The following is a 16,670-nucleotide window of genomic DNA, read 5'->3' on the forward strand; positions in this document are numbered from 1 at the left end:
TGTTGAAACATCATTATGTGGTGCATGACCGTATTAGGATGTTCTGTCCACTGAACCTGCCCTGGAGTCACCCCAAAAGTGGCAGCAGGGGAATTCCTGCAAGGGACTGTCTCAGACCAGAGATGGGACCGTTTTGGATTCCAAAGAAAGAAGCATCAAACACCAGGGTGATCAGTCAAAAACATTTATTAGGGGGAGCTTAGGGAGCTTTAGCATCTTTGTGACAGACAGTGAGATAAGAGATTCTACCCAGGTGTGTTGCTACTGGGACGGTAGGGTTCTATGAGGGTTCAAAGAATTTGGCTCGGGGTCAGGGGCAGTTTCTGTGTTTAGCAACATAGTTGATTTCTCTGTGCTTCAAGCAATAACCTCAACAACTTTATCAGTGCCTGGGAATGTTCAAGACCCCAGCTTGGGTTCAAGCCCGGAGTGGGAAACATGCAGGTGTCCAGGTCACAGAGTGATCAAGGCACCGTGTTTCTTGGTCAGGACCTCAAAGAAAGAAGGTGGAGGGACCTGGGGGTTACTGGGGGTTCTACACCAGATAACCGAGCCTGGAGTTTCAGTTAGAAGGGAGCTGAAAGTTTATCTTGAATTCTAGATGACCTCATCTCAATGATAGGTGGGCTCTCACCTGTACGGATGCAGACCTTGCCACCTCATGAGACAGTGACTCTTCTGGAATAATTGTTCTGTGTTCTTCATTGTATTGAACCTACCTCTGTCTCCCTCTAGTTTTGGTTTTTCTCGACCCTATTTCTGTTTTCTTTGATCACCCGAGGGTGTCTGTTCCTTTTTCTACCTTGGGAGCTCTTAAATATGAGGGGAGCAGTCACATCTCCCTGTAAGATCTTCTCTCTGGGCCACATTTTCTCCCTCACCATCTCTTACAGGAAATCGTTTTAGTTTTGCCTCCCTCCTGGTTGCTGTCCTTGAGGTGTGTTCCCACAGATCCCCAGCCTCCACCCTATACAGTGCTGGGCTGGGAACAGATGCGGGACCCCAGTGCCAAACACCTCTGGGCCATCATTGAACCTGCCTGGGCAGGGCGGCCCTCATGGAAGGCGCCCAAGCTTTGCCCTCAGATGCACCTGGGCTCAAGATCCAGCTCTGCCACTTGCTAGCAGAGTGACCTATGCGCCGTTTATCTGTTCTTCGAATCTCAAGTTTATTCATCTTGTAGAGAGGAAACAGTAATTCCTCCACTTAAGGGGTGCTATACACAATAAGACAATGACATGTGTGAAGTCTCTAACATCGGAGTATGGCAAGTAATCTTTTCTCAGTAAATGTTTGCCTTCCCATTGCCCTAGTCATTGTATTTTTATTAGTTCAGTATAATATTGTGTCAGCTTTTTGGTTAGCCGTATCTCCCCTGTGCCACAACGAACTTGTAACGATCTCAAGTCCCAAAGCCTTCCACGGTAAACCTGTCTCTTCTATCCTGCCAGTGTAGCAAGTATTCCATGGAGATAATAACACGCTTGCCACGTCTAGAACATAGTACAAAGAAGAAATGCTAGCTGTAAAACTTTATTATGACTACCCGTTTTCGTGCAGATTGATTTTAATGGTGCTTACTTCCCTAACATCTATATTTTGATATCAACAAAGTGTGTCATATTCAATGAAGAAGCTTATTGGAGAAATTAAGAGAGAAAGAAGTCACCCCAGTTAGAATGAGCTTAGTTAAAGGTTAGCGCAACATCTGGAGGAAGGTAGTGGCCTCCCAATAAAACTTAGCTCCCTATGGCCCTTGACTTTGGTTGTGACTCAATCTTAATGTTTTCTTTTAAGAACAGATATAACTTAAATGTTAATCTCAAGAAAGTACATTTCAACACAGGAAAGGCAGAGAAGAGAGTGCTGGAAGATTTCTTACTGTTGCTGTGTCCCCAGCCCCAGTTTCCTGATGCCTTTTTAGCAGGTGGCTCCCTCCTCTAGGGAAAAAGGTGAGGAGCCAGTTAGAAAGCAGAGGCCCGTCCCATGCCCCGCAGAGGGAGGCCAAACTGACCTCAGATTCAGAGACAGCCAGCTGTGGACCGTCTTTCCTCAGACCTACAAATGTGTCATTTTGATTCCATAGGGTCCTGGAGGCGCCCGTGCATTGCACTGCAGAAAATTAATGGCACAAAGGTTACTTCCTACACATTTGCTGCTGAGGGTCATCTTGATACCTGCCTCTTCTCTGTCTCCCCTTCTTAAATAAACTTTGTATTTCAGAGTTGTTTTAGATATACAACCAACTGTGACAGTGGTACAGAGAGTTCCTCTATGCCCTGCACCGAGTTTCCCCTGTTAGTAACATCATACTTTACTATGGTACATTTGTCACCATCAGTAAACTGACATTGATATGTTCTTATGAAATAAGTCCATTCTTTATTCAGATTTCCCTACCTTTTACCTAATGACCTTTTTTCTGTCCCATGATCTCATCCAGGATACCACACGACAGTGTCACCCAGGATACCACACGACAATGTCACCCAGGATACCACACGACAGTGTCACCCAGGATACCACACGACAGTGTCACCCAGGATACCACACGACAGTGTCACCCAGGATGCCACACGACAGTGTCACCCAGGATACCACACGACAGTGTCACCCAGGATACCACACGACAGTGTCACCCAGGATACCACCTGACAGTCTCACCCAGGATACCACATGACATTTTGTCATTATGTCTCCTTAGGCTCCTCTTGACTGTGACAGTTTTCTGTGCCCTATTTTTCAATTTTTCAACCTGCTTTGAGCTACTTTGCAAGAGATGCTTTTTCCTTTTTTCTTTTTTTTTTTTTTTGAGACAGGGTCTCACTGTTTCCCAGGCTAGAGTGCAGGGGCACAAACACAGCTAACTGCAGCCTTGACCTCCTGGGCTCAAGCGATCCTCCCACCTCAGCCTCCCAAAGTGCTGGGATTAAAGGTGTGAGCCACCATGGCTGGTCCTTTTTCACATTTTTGATAAAGGCCTGATGGTGCTGGTTAACAGGCTGTTCATTTTCTTCATTAATCCTCCAGATAGCAAACATTTGCAGAGTACTTACCAGATGAGGTCACTGAACCTAATGACAGATCCAAGGGAAGTTGCCTTTCCCCATGCTAGTGCTGCCCAGCGCTTCACTGGAGATCTTGTTAAAATGCAGATTCTTGTTCAGTAGTTCCAGGACAGGGCATGAGACTTTGCATTCCCAGCAAGCTCCCCGCTGCACCCAGGCTGCAAGAGATCATGCTTGGAGGATCAAGACCCTAGACTTGGGCCAAACTCCATATTAAGTGGCAGTGAGAGCAAGGGGGCCAGGTGGGAGATGAGAGAAGAGTTAGATAAATTATATATCACAGTTTCTGCCTTCAGGAAGTTCGTAGTTCTATCAGAAAAATAAAGAAGACTGACTGGGCATGTTGGCTCACGCTTGTAATCCCGGCTCTTTGGGAGGCCAAGGTGGGTGAATCACTTGAGACCAGCAGTTCAAGACCAGCCTGGCCAACATTATTTAGTAGAGACAGTGAAACCCTGTCTCTAATAAAAATACAAAAATTAGCTGGGCGTGGTGGTGCATGACTGCAGTTTTAGCTACTTGGGAGGCTGAGGCAGGAGAATCACTTGAACCTGGGAGGCGGAGGTTGCAGTGAGCTGAGATTGCACCACTGCACTCCAGCCTGGGCGACAGAGTGAGACTCCATCTCAAGAAAAAGAAAGAAGACTGAACAAAGCAAGGGAGTAAAAGTAAATTGCAAAATGGAGATGAAGACAATAGATAGTAGACAGTTCACACCACTGTGATGGCTTAAAAAAAAAATAACAAGTGTTAGAAAGGATATGGAGAAATGGGAACTCTTATGCATTGCTTGTGGAAATGTAAAATGGTGTGGCCACTGTGGAAAAGAGTACAGCAGTTCCTCAAAAAATTATGTAGAATTGGCAGGGCGTGGTGGCTGGCACCTAATCCCAGCACTTTGGGAGGCTGAGGTGGGCAGATCACTTGAGGCCAGGAGTTCAAGACCAGCTTGGCCAACATGGTGAAACCCTGTCTCTACTAAAAATACAAAAATTAGCTGGGCGTGGTGGCAGGTGCCTGTAATCCTAGCTGCTCAGGAGACTGAAGCAGGAGAACCACTTGAACCCGGGAGGTGGAGGTTGCAGTGAGCCAAGATGGTACCACTGCACTCCAGCCTGGGTGACAGAGCGAGACTCCATCTCAAAAAAAAAATTATGTAGAATTACCATATGATCCAGCAATTCCACTTCTGAATATATGCCCATAAGGACTGAAAGCAGGAATTTGAACAGATATCTGTACAACTATGTTCACAGCAGCATTCTTCACAATAGCCAAAATGTGGAAGTAACCCAAGTATCCATCCACAGACAGACGGCTAAAGAAAATGGATACACATACAACAGAATACTATTCAGCCTTGAAAATGAGGGAAAAGTTTGACACATGCTGCAACATAGGTGAACCTTGAAGACATTATGCTAAGTGAAATAAGCCAGGCCCCAAAGGAAGAATGTTGTATGGTTCCACTTATATGAAATATCTACAGTAGTCAACTTCAGAGACACAAAGTATAAGAGTGGTTGCCAGGGTTTAGGTGAGGACAGAATGGGGAGTTAGTGTTAAATGGGTACAGAGTTTCTTTTTTTTTTTTTTGCTGACTTTAAAATGTTTATTCTTTAAAAAATTAGTTGCTTTTTATACAGCTATACAAAGTTCTTAATGTTTCTTTGGCAATGGAATATAATGGAATTTTACAACTATATAAAAAAGTTACCTTTGCCTAAGAAACAGTATTTACTGTGCGTACATAGTTGACTGACAAAATTCTCTACCATCCAGCACCCTAATTAATTGACGAAATAAGCTACCTCATATTACAGGATTCCCCAAAAGAAAGGAGGAAAAAGATACACACACACACACCACACACACACACGCGTGCACACATACACAACCTTCTGTGGCTCAAAACAGAGTATCATGGCCCTATCTGCAGGCACCTTGCAATTGCCAGATACAATTTAGTGATAAAAAAAAAAAAAACCTTTCAGTGATGAAAAAATACTTGTAAGTCCCATTGAAGTACTGCTTTAGTTTAACTATACATAAGAAATTACTTAACCTTCTGCTATTCCAAATATATTTAATGCTCATGTTTTAAGATGAGCCTTCCACCCCAAAAGTAACTGCATTTTATCTTTGAAATTAAGTGGAAAAATCGCTTCTCGGCCTTTTGGCTAAGATCAAGTGTGAAATTAAGTGGAAAGACAAACAAAAAACAAAAACCCAGTGCTGGTGACAAACGCACAGCGAATTCACTTCTTCATTCTTCACAAAGACTGAAATCAATGTTCAGGACCATGAAGAGCTAGAAATTCACCTATTTTCAGAGACTTGTTTGTAGACTATGCAGCAACTTTGTTGTCTTTCCTGTATTCAAAATCTGCAAACTCCCGGCCCCCACGACCTCCTCTGAATCCACCGCGAAATCCTCGAGGGGCAGTGAAGGTACCACCTCTGCCACCACCACGCCCTCTGCCACCATGGAAACCAAGACCTCCTCTGCCTCTGTATCCCCCACGGCCATGGTTTGGACGAAGTGGGATTCCAAATGTTTCAGCATTTAATCTTCTTTCTTCAGCCCAGGTTGTCTCCATTCTCTATTGTCATCACAAGAAATATTATCAAAGAAGGATTTAGTTTTGTCATAATAGCAATTAGGTCCAAGTGGATCTTCTTCATCAGCATTTCCTTCACTCTTTTGGGTATCAACTCCTGAGTCTCCTTTATCTTCACCATTTACAGGCTTCTTCTGTTTCTCAAGTTTATCTTCTACTTGTCTCTTGTTATCATTTCTGAGTTGCTCATTTTCTGGCCTTGAAACTTTGTGTACTTCAGCTCGCCTGTGCTCCTGATTCTCTCCTGCCTTTTGGCTGGTAGATGGCAAAGGCCTGGTTGATACAGGACTCCTTTTCCCAATAGCTGCTGGAGCAGGTAAGTGGGCCGAGGCGGTCTGCACTGCTTGTTCTATGGTTAGGCTTTTTCTCAAAGGGTCTAACTGAGGGCTTGAGCGACCTTGAGATAACTGTGATTTTAGAGATCTTGTATCCTGTGTAAAGGCAGAACCAACCGCACTACTTTGGGGTAAGGTACCACTGTTTGATGTTTCTGTTCCAAAGGACGTCAAAGAGCTTCCAGCAACACCAACAGCACCAAACCGCTGCCCAACTAAGGAACTTGGACTGAACTGACTGTATGTGGGCATCCTGCCGAAAGGCCCATAAGAACCCATGGACTGGAATGAAGAAGTCGATGAGCCTAGTGAGGACTGAACAATAGCTGGGTGTTGAGGCAAAGAACACTGTGGTTTTGGTGGCTCACAAACAGTAAGGTCTTTAATGTCACTCCCACGGAATATAATGTATTCAAAGACTTCATCTCGAGGTGGTATTGGACGATCTGTCGGTCTGTCTTCTGTACCAAAGGATCAAACTTTGGCAAGGGCTACGGTGGAGTTTTCGGTGTCGATGGTGTAGAGGATGCCCTCGTAGCGGATCTCCGCCTTGGAGATGAGGCTGATCTTGCTGCCGATGTAAGGGGTGCCCCCGCTCATGGCGCCGCCGCCGCCGCTCCCAGCTGCTCGCAGAGAGGCAGATCCCACCGCTGTCGCCCACTCGGCACGCCCGCTCGCTCCGGCGGCGCCTACAGCAGCCGCTTCAGACCCAACATAGCGGTGGCGCCGTCTCCGCTACCCTCCCCCGGCCTCCCGCCCTCAAGCCGCGGCGCGGCGGCGGCGGCCAAATGGGTACAGAGTTTCTTTTTGAAAAGTTGAAATGGAAGATGGAAAAGTTCTAGAGATGGATAGTGATGATGGTTGCACATCAATTCGAATGTAATTAGTATCACTGAACTGCACACTTACAGATGGTTAAAATGGTACATTTTGTTATGCATATTTTCCCATGATTTGAAAAATGGTTAAAAAAAGACATATACATAAAAATACAATAGGTGGTAGAGTTGTCAGCGGAGAGGGATAAAATGGTAACAGTAAGGCCTTATTTACAGACCAGGTGTGACTTGCCGGCACAAAGTACTTATTAACTCATCTAGCCTCCAGCAACCCTCTGAAACAGGTACTTATTAGCTCTGCCTTATAGATGACACAACTGAGAAAGGGAAGATTACTTAAGGTTCTACTAGTCAATGAGAAGTTTCTAAGGTAGCCGCGGAATTAAAGGTGGACCTTGGAGGAGAGGCAGGATTGGGGTGGAAAGAGGATAGGAGGTATTCTAGATAGATAGGAGCTGGCTAAGGAAAGATCCAGAAACTGGTGGGAACTTAAATATTCAGCTGCCATGACGATGGCTGGTATGTAGGGTTCGTATGAGTGAAACGTGACTACCAGGGCAGATAATGAAAGGCTTTCAATCCCAGAGTAAGAGATATAGGGCCAGGCGTGGTGGCTCATGCCTGTAATCCCAGCACTTTGGGAGGTCAAGGAAGGTGGATCACCTGAGGTCAGGAGTTTGAGACCCGCCTGGCCAACATGTCAAAACCCTACTAAAAAGTACAAAAATTAGCCAGATGTGGTGGCTCACACCTGTAGTCCCAGCTACTTGGGAGGCTGAGGCACGAATCGCTTGAACCCAGGAGGCGGAGGTTTCAGTGAGCTGAGACTGCGTCACTGCACTCCAGCCTGGACAACAGAGTGAGACTCCATCTCAAAAAAAAAAAAAAAGAAAGAAAAGAAAAAAGAGAGATATGGAACAGGGGGCATCAAACTCAAACTGAAGTGTTTTCAGAGGCCAGCAGGTAACAAATGTGAGAGAAGTGGCTTAGTACAGGTGACAGGGAGTAGTATGGACTGTGGCAAGCTGAATAGAGCACATCCCACCTGAGACATTCAGATCTCAAACATAAATCCTGGGCAATGTGGGCCACTGATGGGCTTGGATGACATTGAACTTCTGATGGTGAGGTTGCTGTGCCTGTTGAAGGCATGCAGAGTGGTGTTGAAGGCATATGCAAGACCACATGGTATACGAGGCATATCTTCCTGGCTGTGTCAATAGCACTAGAAGATCATGGGTAAAAATTGATGCACTTTCACTAAGTACTTAAAAATGATTTTTATGGTATGACAAAGACAGGTGGAGTAGAATACTAACGATAGCGAACATAATTAAATGCTCACTATGTGTCAGGCACCATTCTGAGCACTTTGCATATATTATCTCCTTCAATCCTCCAAACAGCCCATGTACTTGGTTCTGTTGTTATCCCTATTTACAAATAAGGAAATGGAGGTGCAGAAAGGGGAAGTAACTTTCCCAAAATAGTTGTGACAGAAATCTGGGATACAGTGGTGGTTGCACTTGCACTTAGAATCTAACTCTGAGTTTCCTGAAAGCTATTTTTCATTTATTTTGTCATGGCACTGTAGTCCGAGAGTAATTTAAGACATTTTTCCCTTTTTATTTTAGATTTAGAAATACATGTGCAGGTTTGTTCCAAGGACGAGGTTGTGTGGTGCTGAGGTTTGGGTTTCTATTGATCCCTTCACCCAGATCATGAACATAGTATCCAATAGGAAGTTTTTCAGCCCCCCTCACTCCCTCCTTTTGAAGTCTCCATTGTCTCTTGTTTCCATCTTTATGTCTGTGTGAGCCCAAGATTTAGCTCTCACTTATAAGTGAGAACATTCAATTCTTGATTTTCCATTTCTGCATTAGTTCTCTTAGGATGACAGCCTCCAGTTGCATCCACATTGCTGCAAAGAACCTGATTTTGTTCTTTTTATGACTGCCTAGTATTCCCTGATGTATATGTCCCACGTTTTCTTTGTCTAATCCACCGTTGATGGGCACGTAGGTTGAGTCCATGTCTTTGCTATTGTGAATAGTACTGTGATGAACATACACATGCATATGTCTTTATGGTAGAAAGATTCATTTTCCTTTGAGTAGATACCCAGTAATGGAACTGCTGGGTTGAATGGTAGTTCTATTTTTAGTTCTTCGCAAAATTTCCAAAGTGCGTTCCACAGGGCTGAACTAATTTGCATTCCCACCAACAGTTTATAAGTATTTCTTTTTTGCCACGACCTCACCAGCATCTGTTATTTTTTGACTTTTTAATAATAGCAATTCTGACTGGTGTGAGATGGTGTCTAATTGTGGTTTTGATTTGCATCCAAGAGTAATTTAAATAGGGACCACTAGATGTCACTACCCAGTGCTCCTTAAGAAAGAGAAACAGACAAGAAACGCCGCTGTAGCTCTGCCTTGAAGAAACAGAAAAACTGCTTAACCACTGATATTTATGGTCTTCCTATTGGAGAATGCTGATGTGACCTGGTTGCCACAGTGCCTCTGACTCCTCCCCTATCCCCATTGTCCAGCCCAGCTAAGTGGTGCTGTGGGAGCCCTATTCTGCTGGTAGATTTTGTAATTTCAGAAAAACTAGAAGGGACTCTGCCATTTCATAAGTCAACTCCTTCCTGCATCAGCTGCCCACTCCACTGAAGGCAGGAGGGGCAGGATTGACCGAAGGAGGTTTTGGTTGTTAGCGTGTGTGTGTGTGTGTGTGTGTGTGTGTGTAAAGTAGGGGGGACACGGGGGTTGTTTCCAGTTTTGAATAACTCAGGACCTGCTCTTGCACATTGGTCTAGTGCTTTCAACTAAGACCTTCATTAACATGGGGCTTGCACAGGGCAGAAGTGTGACCAATATATGCTAAATTAAGTTGCACAGAAGGGCAGGAATGGGGCTTCTGCACAGAGCGTCGAAAAGGAGAGGAGGATCTTGGAAGGGACTAGGTAGTGCCTGAACCTCTCAGGGCAGTGGGTAGGTAGAGGAGAGTGTGCCAGGGGCTCATTCAGAGGGAAATAAAGGAAGGGGCATGGTGCCCTCTTCACAGGTACTTGACTTACTTATTCAGGATATAGCTATGGAATGTACATGTTCTTCAGGTATCTACCAAGATTTGTCAAAGTTGAGCAAATCAGCCAGGCATGGTGGCTCACGCCTGTAGTCCCAGTGCTTTTGGAGGCTGAGGCAGGAGGATCACTTGAGCCCAGGAGTTCAAGACCAGCCTGGGTAACAACGAGATCCTGTCACCAGACATGGTGGCATGTACCTGTGGTCCGAGTACTTGGGAGGCAGATGTGAGAGGATTGCTTGACCCCAGAAGTTTAAGGCTGCAGTGAGCCTTAATGGAACCATTGCACTCCAGCCTGGGTGACAGAGACCATGTTTGTTTGTTTGTTTTTTAAAGTAAGGTATGTTTTTTTCTTTTTTAAATTTCTGTTTAAAAAAATTCCTTTTCCTCCATCCCAGCATCCTCAACTAATTTAAAAATCTTCCTTCTTTACTGTAAATATTTCAAGAGTTCTGTATATCTAAATATAGTCAATACAATGATGAATTACATTTTTATCCAGTTACCTTGAGGCTGGAAAACGAAGAGAAGTTTCTCTAGAACACGGTGAAAGGTAACCCATACCAAAATAGAGCAGAGAAGTGGGAAGAGGGAACTGCTGCAGAAAAACCTTAAAGCTTTTACTGAAATGTGTCTCCTTTCTTTTGGAGAGGAGGTCAAAATATAATAGGCGCATCAAGAGCTGTTTTGAAAAATGGGGCTGTGTAAGTTATGAGAACAGCTGCAGAGATTTTTTTTTTTTTTTAGATAGAGTCTTGCTCTGTTGCCCAGGCTGGAATGCAGTGGCACAATCTTGGCCCACTGCAACCTCCACCTCCCTGGTTGAAGCAATTCCCCTGCCTCAGCCTCTCAAGTAGCTGGGATTACAGGTGCATGCCATCATGTCCGGCTAATTTTTTTTGTATTTTTAGTAGAGACAGGGTTTCACCATGTTGGCCAGACTGGTCTTGAACTCCTGACCTCAGGCAATCTGCCCGCCTCAGCCTCCCAAAGTGCTGGGATTACAGGTGTGAGGCACCGTGCCCGGCCGAGATATTTTTTAAAAATCTGGATAATAAAGCAAATAGTATAGATGAATGTCTTTAAATTACAGGAAGAAAATGGCATCAGGCAGAACTTTATATTTTCCATGGGCCTTGGAGATGGAACTTCATCTGCATGGGAGTGGAAAGCATGCTTTGCATGATGTTCATTGATGGAATGTATTTTAAAAATGCGGAACCTAATTGGGGCTCTCAAATTTTCTACCCTTATTAATTCAAGTGGAGACTTTCTGCTAAACTCAAAAATGCAAATACTAAGTTATTTCAAATAGGAATCCTGCTAACACTAGTACCTCTTTATTGCACGTAACCACAGATGCTTCCTTTTGAGTCCTTGGTCATCACTAACACCACACAGAATGGTATCAAGCTCATTTTGATGCTGCTGTATCTATGTGGTGTGAATGATAATAGCCATACCACACATTTGAATCACACTATCACATGTGGTTACATTGAATTCTTACAGCAACTCTGTGTGGTATAAGGTACACGTTGTTAAATATATTTGATAGATGATAGATGATAGAATCAAGTCTCAGAGAGGTCAATTAACTTGACAAAGGCAACAATTAGTTGGATAAGTTGCATATTTGATCTCAGAGGAATTCTTATTAAAATGAATAGATTCCATTAATAAACATTTTGCTTTGGGGAAGTATCTGCAAAATCTTCCACTGCAGATATTTAAGCCATGGTCTCTGTATAACCTCGGCAATATTTGCTGTATATATGAACAGAGAAAGACCCACACAGATACATCTTTGATTTATGTCAGCTCCACATGATTTGGTATTAAAAAAATTGTCTTTCTAAAAAAAAAACATATTCCCAATTCATTGAATCAAGAAGTGCCATCACGTGTGTGTGAATATGTATGTGTGTGTGTGTTTCAAGTAAGAGGAAGAAAGAGGAGAGAGGAACAAAAAAAGCCTCTTCTCTTTAAAAATGTTGCTGTACTGCAAGTCAGCCACTGCTGAAACTCTGAGATGGCTTTTGTTTTAAAATCTCCTGGGACTTGCAGATCGTGGAGGTGCAGCATTGCTGTTCACATCCATGATCATGCCTGAAGCACACACGGAAAGGTTGTGAGCAGTCCCTCTTGTAGGGGTGTGTGGCATGTGAAGACTTTGGTGTGCTGTGGACCACTTCCTGGAGAAATGCTCATTGTTAGCATGGTTAGGTTTTTGCTGGCAGAATGGCAGAAGCCAGCTTTCTAAAACGACTACCTCTCCCGCACCTCCCTGCTATCTTTGCGTTGGCATCCTCCTGATGAGGATAGCTCTCGCTGACCATTTACACTTATTTACATTCTATTCCAAAGCCCATAAGAGCCAGCTTTCCTAAGCTTCTTCCCTGACATCCCAGCCTCATGTAAACATCATCCTCCAGAAGCAATTGTTACCCGTAAAACTCATTCTTTTTTTTTTTTTTCTTTCGAGACAGGTTTTGCTCTTCTTGCCCAGGCTGAAGTGCAGTGGCACGATCTCGGCTCACTGCAACCTCCGCCTCCCAGGTTCAAGTGATTCTCCTGCCTCAGCCTCCTGAATAGCTGGGATTATAGCCATGTGCCACCATGCCCGGCTAATTTTGTATTTTTTTTTTTTTTAGTAGAGATGGGGTTTCGCCATGTTGGTCAGGCTGGTCTCGAACTCCTGACCTCAAGTGATCTACCTGTCTTGGCCTCCCAAAGTGCTGGGATTACAGGCATGCGCCACCGCGCCTGGCCGACTCGTTCTTTAACTGATGGACGCTACCTCGCCAGATGGTGGTTTTATTCAGGTACATACACATTTTATCTCCCTGCCTTTAGTGTGAATTTCCAGAGGGCAGGGCTTGAGTCTCAGGCCCCATTCTTGCTACCCTCTCCTTCCACCACCCCTTGGCACTCAGCCTTTGGCCAGGCCCAGTTTGTTGAGAGGCGAGAGGCAGGAGGCTGTGGTTAAGGCCATGTGCTCTGATCCCGACCTCCTAGGTTTGAATCCTGACTGCTACTTACTGACCGTGACCTTTGGTAGCTCAGCCTCTTAATCTGTAAAATGGAAATCCTAATGGTACCTGCCTCGTAGGGTTGTTGAAAAGATTCAGTGAGATTTGATGTGAAAACTGCTTAGCATGGTGTCTGGTATGCAGTAGGCACGATAAAAGCCATAGCTATTGTTATGCTTCAGGATGAATCTGCTGGAGGTGGGAGGCTGGAGGCCCATGAGGAGGCCTCTGGGGCGGTGACGGTGGAAGAGCCACATCTGCGCTGGCTCAAGAGCCCGCGCGCTTTTCTGCACATCCTCCGCCCAGGCCATGAGCATCAGTCCTCGCTGCAGCCTTGTCCCAGCCCAAGAGGTCGGGCGTGTGAGTGCTGGGAGGGGAGAGTAGGTACAGAGTGCTGTCACTGGGAGGGAGGATTTGGTGGCTGATTGGATATATGAAAAGTAAATGGGGAGTTAAGGATTCCTTTCATGTTTCCAGCTTGGACAACTGGGTTGACATGGATGCTATTAACTGAGAAAGGAACCAAGAGTTGGAACAGGTTTAAAGGGGCTGGTAATGAATTCGGTTACAGACACCTTGGGTTTGCAGGATCCAGGATGCATCTAGATGGAGCCATCCAGTTGTAACGACAACAGAGAACACGTATGGAATATCATGTTCCAGTGTCTGTTCCAAGCCCTTCACAGGTTTGAATCCACTTATTCTCACCACAACCTTATGAAGGAGGTACAATTCTTATTCCCATTTTACAGATGAGAAGACTAGATGCAGAGTGCTTAAGTCACTTGTGTAAGGTCACACTGCTAACAAGAGATGGTGCAGAGATTGGGACCCAGGTAGTCTGGTCCCAGAGCCCCCACATTTTGCTGCTACTCTGCACAGACCCTGCATCTCGTTTCGGGAAGGATAGGTCTGGACATGTAGGTGTGGTGAAGCCTTGGCAGGGAAGACGTAGCTCGAAAGCCCCTGCAGAGTGAGGTGGGTGGTGGCGGAAAGAAACTCAATTTGCTGATGCAAATGAGCATCACTGTTGAAAATTCAGGATCAATAAAAGGTATGACTGGGAGGAAAGGTCAAGTCGGAGGATGATACTCTTGTTAATATCTCTAAGTAAAAGCTATAGGATTGATAACACAATGCTTTGATACAATACTTATGTGCCCATTTCAGTCAACAAAGTTTGCTCAGATGGCTTTCAAATTCCTTCGATTAACACTGTCGTGAGGTAAGTAGGTGGGAAGTGTTATTACTGAGGGTACACAGGAAGAAATGAATTTGGGAATAGAATCCTAGCCAGACACTCCCCGCCAAGAGTTTTATTTAACAAAGCACACACTGATAGAGGGTATAGATTGCAAAGTACTAGTTATGTCCTGGAGTTGGGTTAGTAATTTTCAATTAACTTTTAGGGTGGCATAGCCTGGTACCTAAACAAAATGAAGTGGCTGCTAATGATTTATTTTTACTCTACAAGCTGCCTTAATCATACCAAGAAGAGGATTAACACAGTGGCTCTCGGCTCTGGCTGTGCGTCAGAATCTCCCAAGGGGCTTTAAGAAACTGCATTCTTAGGCCCTACCTCTGCAAATTTTGGTTGGGTACATTGGGGTAGAGGTAAAGGAATGGACTGGGGCTGTTGTTGTGCATTTTAAAAATAGGTGCTCCTTTGTCAAGATGCTGGAATGACATAAGTATTTATTTCCTTTTCATCCCACAATCTCACTGAGATGATTCCCCCAAAGGGTATAAGAAAAAAAAACCCGTAACAGAGCTGGCAGACAGAATAAGGTACCATCAACTGGAAAGAAATTCTGAGGATTGTCCTGAAGATACCAGGAGATGGGACTGGGGACTGGATTTTAAAAGATAGAGCAAAAAACCCAGAAGGAGCGGACACGAACTGTCCGAGGGGAGCACTGTTCTGGGCGCTGGAGCTGGGAAGAAGCACCACCAGCGCCATCTAGTGGAGGTCATGAGTGGGCCATGGAGTGAGTGAGTGATTATTTGGATAATTAATTAAAAGACACCCTGTTACCACTGATTCCTTATGCCAAGCAGCTGACAGCAGCATTTGTTCTCAGGCTAAAGCTGCAAGAACTGTTCTCCAAACAAAATTCAGGCTCGACCCCGGGGTATGAGTCCCTACATTGGCACCAAGGTGACAGAGAAGCAGAAGGTACTTTTGCATCTTCATGCGAGTGAAGCTCACCAAGCTCCAGGGGAAAGCTTTTCACACTTTGGTGGAGAGGTGGGTCACCCTCTTGCTCACTGCTCAGACATCCATTGGGAGACCTGGCTGCCCACCGATGTCCCTGTTCTCATAGACTAGGGTAGACAGTCCTCAAATGCAGGGGAGACCCACTGTGAAAATAGATTTTCTTGGGGGGTGTGCTGAATACAACATTCCAATGATGCAGATGTGGGATGAGCAGCCCATTATTGGCTGTATCCATCACCAGTCCTCCTAGATGGACGTAGTACCCCCGTGGAGGGGAGACAGAATACTGAGAGGAAGGATAATAAGCACCATGGATTTCTGTACAGGCCTTTTATTTCCACATCTTTCATCTGAGTCTCATAACAATCTTGTGAGGCAAATGGCACTTATATTTTCATTTTACCAATAAGACAGCTGAGGTTCTGAGAAGTAAAGGAAGTTCAGGGACTTGTTCAACTTCATTCAGGTAACATGTAGCAGAGTAAGGAATCAAAACTGGGTTTTGCAACTTCAGATGATGTTCTCTTTCTACTTACCACATAGTTTCCAGTTTACTTAATTTACTTAATTTCGACTTTTTTTTTTTTTGGAGATGGAGTTGCCCAGGCTGGATTGCAGTGGCGCCATCTCCACTCACCACAACCTACGCCTCCCAGGTTCAAGCGATTCTCTTGTCTCAGCCTCCTGAGTAGCTGGGACTACAGGTGTGCGCCACCATGCCCGGCTAATTTTTTTATATTTTTAGTAGAGACAGGAGTTCACCATGTTGGCCAGGCTGGTCTTGAACTCCTGACCTCAGGCGATCCCCCCACCTTGGTCTCCCAAAGTGCTGGGATTACAGACATGAGCCACTGTGCCCAGCCTATTTCAACTTTTTGATAAACATTCATTTCTGGAAGATAGAGTAGACTTCAGGATCTGTAGATAAATTTGTGCCAATGTAATAGACCAATGAGGCTGAAAAACATTGAGAAATATTCTCAAATGATGGCTCCCATGAGTATCATGTATTAAAAAGGGATTAATTTAGGAATTTGACTGTGGTTGGGTTTAGGACGTACTTGTTTCCTGAGGTTGCTGCAATAAAGTACTACAAAGCCGGTAGTGTAAAATAGCACACATTTATTTTCGCACAGTTCTAGGGGTCAGAAGTTGGAAATCAAGGTGTCTGCAGGGTTGCCTTCCTCGGAAGGCTCTGGGGGAGAATTTCGTTCCTTGACCTTCCAGTGTCTGGTGGCCGTTAGCGTTCTGTGACTTCTTGGCTCATGGTTACATTGCTCCAATCTCAGCATTCATCTTCACGTCACCTTGTCCTCTGTGTCTTCTCCCCTTTGTCTCTCTCTCTCTCTCTTTTTTTTTTTTTTTTTGAGACGGAGTCTTACTCTGTCGCCCAGGCTGGAGTGCAGTGGCACAATCTTGGCTCACTGCAACTTCTGCCTCCCGGGTTCACGCCAGTCTCCTGCCTCA

At 44.8% G+C, this 16,670-nt stretch overlaps 1 protein-coding gene and 1 pseudogene across 4 annotated transcripts in view; one reads left to right on the plus strand and one right to left on the minus strand.

Moving 5' to 3' along the window:
- CACNB4 (calcium voltage-gated channel auxiliary subunit beta 4) overlaps nt 1-16,670 on the plus strand; it is a 281,740-nt gene that overhangs the window by 96,769 nt on the left and 168,301 nt on the right. The window lies entirely within an intron of this gene.
- LOC129489482 (protein LSM14 homolog A-like) lies at nt 4,000-6,698 on the minus strand (annotated as a pseudogene).

Source organism: Symphalangus syndactylus, chromosome 9, assembly GCF_028878055.3.
Source record: "Symphalangus syndactylus isolate Jambi chromosome 9, NHGRI_mSymSyn1-v2.1_pri, whole genome shotgun sequence".
Lineage (NCBI taxonomy): Eukaryota > Metazoa > Chordata > Mammalia > Primates > Hylobatidae > Symphalangus > Symphalangus syndactylus.